Consider the following 5,258-nt stretch of genomic DNA (forward strand, 5'->3'; position numbering starts at 1 on the left):
AATGAAAATTACAAAAATTGTTGAAATTGAAATATTAAATATATCTTACTTCTTTATTGATTCCTATGTCGAGAGGGCAGATTTTTGTGAAAATGCCGATATTTTCATTTCTAGTAAATTGTGTATGTTTTTCTGTACCTTTCGAAAGTCGAATTCATAAATAATTTGCTAGAAATAATTTTTTGTGATTTGAAATGTTTTGATATTGGAGTGTAGGAGGACATGAAAATTTTTAAATTCAGAAACGCAATTTTTTTATTTTCAGCAGGATTTCTATAAGTGGTTTTCTGGAATATTAAAAAATGAGCAGCTGACCATTTGATTATCGTTGTTTCTATTTAAATTTTCATTTTATAATGAATCTGAATTTTTGCTTACTAACATTTTTCCTCAAAATAATTAGTATTGGACAGAGGGGACGGCAAACGCCCGGACGGGATGACCACCTTCCCATTCCGGAATGGCAATTGCCTGATCTGGGACGCCACGTGCGCAGACACATGGTCCCCATCCGCTCTACCGTCATCTGCTTCTTCTTCCGGGTCGGTCGCGGCCGTGGCGGAAGCCCGCAAAGTGGAAAAATACAAGAATCTTGCCACTTGGCATTCCTTCGTGCCTGTGGCTCTTGAGACATCAGGCGCTTCCGTCCGCAGACCTCATGCTTCTTAAAAGACCTCGGTATCCTCATCGCTCGGAAGAAGATGGATGCTCGCGAGTCCTCTTGGTTGAGGCAGAGGATCTCACTCACAATCGTGCGCGGGAACGCGCAAGCAATCCGTTTGGCTGGATTAATTTAGTTAACTGACAATTGTTTTGTTATTAAATCGGTTATAAAATCAAAAAAAAAAAAAAAATAGTCATGATATTTTTTTGCAAAATCTTATTATTTTACATATAATTTTCATAGTTATTTTTTAAATTGTAAATTCTAAAAGACGACGAGAGCCTCGGGAGAAGCAATGGCTGTTCCAAAGAAACTCCATTGTGATCCTGAGGGGAAACGTTTTCTCGATTATTAGCAGTTTTAGATCTCAACTACTTTAATCTGTTTCATACAAAATTATCTTTGTAATTTCTAATGTTTATAAGTTATAAGTAAATTCAAAATAGTACAGAATAGAATTTCGTTTCTTTAAGTCAGGGATGCGCAAGCTTTTTGGGTTTGCGGCCGCATAGCATTTTTTTTCTTTCTCTTCCACGGCCGCACATTTTCTGCATTATTTTTTTGATATTAATATAGTAATTTTTTTAATTATTAAAAGTGACCGCATAAGTTGCCCATTGTCATCAAGACCGAATGAGTTCTTGGACAGGAAATGCTCTCGTTCATCAGGGACATCATATTATTAAAATAAATAATTATTTCATGCACAAAAGATAAGAAAGAAGGAAAATTAATTAAAAGAAATGTATTATACAAATTATTCTAATGACGCCCAGGATCTTTGGTATTTTTTGCGAGCTTATTGAAATCCACTGGTAGGGTAGATATCATTATGCGCAAACATGACTCTAAGTTTGCATCCGTTATCCGAGATCTATATTGACTTTTTAAATATTTCATTTTAAAAAATGTGAACTCACATAAATATGTGCTTCCGAATAAAACGAGAATTTGGATAATCTGTCGCTGATTTCCATACATTCAACAAATCTTCGCTTTCATTAAATTTATTTATCAAAATTAAATCATTTTTTAATTTCAATAATTCAATTTGAAATTCCAATGGCGCATTCTCAATCGAAACAGTATGTGGTGCTGCAGTTAATTGAAGTTTGAGTTCAATTTTTTTAAATTCGTTTAATCGCTCTTCAAATTGTTTCAAAATATAATTGAATATAGTATTAAATGTATTTGGTGTAAGATCGTCATAATTAATTATTTTGTCATCAATGAGATTTTTGACTTTTTGAAAATGAAATAATTCATTTTTTTCTATGTGAATCTTCAGTAGGCGGCATGTATCTATAAAATCGTTAATTTTTATACATTCGACAAATTGTTTGGTCTTTACCTTGAAAGATATATTCAAATTATTGATATACATTCAAATTATGTATGTGAGTACATGCAACGTGCTACTATCTATGCTTTTAGCGCGCGTCATGTGGTTCACCTTTTCTGGTGGCGCCGGATACAGTCCTAAACGGTATCTAAAAAGAACCATTCGCTCCCCGCCAACCAGAGGACTTCCCCCTGGACGGCATCTTCTCAACGCTGGCACTTACTATCGATTGTTGCTGTTGACCTCAGGTGACGTGGAACAGAATCCCGGTCCAAAGCTAACAATACAATGCCTGAATATTGACGGGATTCGAGGAAAGACGGCGGAACTTGCCAGTTTTTTGGAGGAGAACCGAATAGATATCTGTCTTCTCCAAGAGACGAAACGGTACATATGTAGTAGTTGGCGGCCACTTTTTAGCGAATTTTAAAAAAACTATATTTTTTTTGGTGAATAATTACCTTTTTTAAATAATATTACTATAAAAAAATTAATTATTTTTATACAAAATTATTAATTATTTTTTTTATTTTAGTTTTGATTCTGGGGGACAATGTAAGGCAATGCACTCCATGATTGTTTCAAATTCTTTCTTTTTGGCTGTCTGTCGCCAAATGAACTCCGTAAAATAACTATTAAGGTGTTGTCTGACTGTTCCCCTTTGTTTTCTATTACGCCTTTGGCGCTACTACTCCACATTCTAAGATGATTCCTCTGGATTGCATGAAATTGATAGCTTCTGACATATTTGTGGGTAGATTGAATAGATTGACCTCACTTCTCTTTAAATTAAAGTAGCGTGGGATTTTATTATTTTTAATTGTATTTTTTTAATTATATATTTTTTTTAACTAAAAAAAATATAGTTTTTTTTAAAATTCGCTAAAAGTGGCCGCCAACTACTACATATGTACCACGACGAACTTTCGAAACGGATCCCTACTCCTCTTTTTGCTGGATATGATGCACTACGATGTGACCGCGAGTCGGAGCATGGAGGGGGTCTACTGACCCTTATAAAAAGAGGAATAAAATATTTCGAGAATCCCTTACCGTATACAAGCCTAAAGAAGGACTCCAACACCAAAATAATTGGAATCTCACTTATGACCTCCTACGGAAGACTTGAATCGCCAATGTCTACGTACCTCCCCCAGGTTCATGCAAGAAGGGCTATCGTTTTGACCCATCAAGCCTTGATAAATTGGATAACTTACTCTTATGCGGAGATCTGAACGCGAAGCATCCCGCTTGGTTCAGATATCAGACTGCCGATGCCAGAGGAAACCTTTTGATATCGCAATTGCAGAAGTTAATAATCCTTAACAACCCGAAAAAGAACACTCGAACACCCTACAACTCTAAGGACACGAGGACATCGCCAGATCTATCAATCTGCTCACCTCGCCTTTCCCCTATCATCAAGTGGTCGGTCCGCTATGATCTCCGAAGTGACCACCACTCAATGATAATGAGAATGAACTGTTCTCCATCTCATACTGAAACCAACTTATTTCTATGATTACGAAAACGCAGATTGGAATGCTTTCGCAAACTACGTCGATTCAAGACTCCAGAACTTTCACCCTAAGATTTTTCTTCCTTGGACAGGGCAGTGGAAAGCTTCAACAAAACTATCATAGATGCAAGAAAGTTGATTATCAGAAGAGCATGTATAAGAAGTGGGAGCTCAAAATATGACTCAAGAACGAAAAAACTAATCAGAGAAAAACCAGCCTCAAGAAAAGAAAGTATCGACCCAAAGTAATCATCGATCGAATCAGGGCTCTAAACATGCTTATTACGAATAATACCAACCAAGTCCAAAGGAAGAAGCTCAGCCGAATCTCTAGAGCCATGAATAACAAGCCTCTATTTCGGCCATGTGGACGATGTTGAGACGCTTAAAGAATCCTGACGAGCGTAAAACAGAAACATACCAGCTCAATCTAAACAATTTTATGAAACACTGTGTCAAGATTAGTCATATTTCTTATAAAAAAATGAACTCACAGTCAAGATTAAAATCAAAGCCATCCAAAACCCCCGACGACTTATTTTCTTCCTGAAGAGGTGTCTGAAACAATCTCGAATCAGAAGAAAACAAACTCATGTGGACCGGATGGAATTCCACTTATTCTACTAAAACACTTGGGCCCAGTTTCAATAAATGCTTTAACCACGATCTATAACACATCATTATTCACGAACTCTATACCGAACTTATGGAAACTATCAAAAATCCGGCCAATATTAAAACCTGGAAGACCGAAAAACGACCCCGGCTCCTATAGACCAATATCCCTTATATGTGTGCTGTCAAGAATCTTAGAAAAACTGGTCCTAAAACATATTCGCCCTTTCCTCCCACAATCCACATTTCAACATGGATTCAAGGAAGGATTGTCAACGACCTCCTTCCTCACCACACTAACAGATTTCATAAATGAAGGACACAAAAAGAAGAATTGCAGGAGAATCAATTGTATGCACTATCGACATTGAAAAAGCGTTTGACTCCGTCCCAAGGAAGATCCTAATTCAAAAGATATTTGGTACAAATATTTCTACACCTATGAAGCTATGGATAGCGAATTTTTTTGCGCGGACGTCGTGGGAAAGTGTGCGTCGGGAACGAGAGTTCAAGATCACGCTTTTTGCCCAATGGTGTACCCCAGGGTTCTCCTTTATCCCCGACCCTCTTCAACTTGTTTCTGAATGATCTCCCGGTTCCTATGGATAATAATGACATACTACTCTCCTATGCCGATGACATAGTTGTCGCATCAAGGGATGTAAATGTCGAATACGCGAAGGAAAGACTACAAAGAATACTGGACGAATTATATGGATGGCTATATGAAAACAGACTACATGCATGTTCCGAAAAGTCAGCAGTCACCCTATTCACGAAAAACAGGAAGATGGGGACGAAAACTATTGAAGTCACGCTGAATGGAGTCCCAATACCACAAAAGAAAACACAGAAGATATTGGTGTAACGTTTGACACTTTCCTCTGTTTCTCACCTCATGTTGAATCGATCGTGTCAACTTGTATAAAGAAAATCAATTTTGTGAAAGCCTTTCTTTCGAACTGTGGGAGAACTTGTCCGCCAGGGGTAGAGACCCTTTACAAGCAGTATATCGAGCCAACAATAGGCTATGCATGTGCTGCTTGGGGCTGTAACCTGGCGGCAACGAACCAACTAAAAATCGAGAAAATCCAAGAAAAATCCATAAACATACTGAA

The sequence above is a fragment of the Octopus sinensis genome, unplaced genomic scaffold (assembly GCF_006345805.1).
Source record: "Octopus sinensis unplaced genomic scaffold, ASM634580v1 Contig02042, whole genome shotgun sequence".
Taxonomy (NCBI): domain Eukaryota; kingdom Metazoa; phylum Mollusca; class Cephalopoda; order Octopoda; family Octopodidae; genus Octopus; species Octopus sinensis.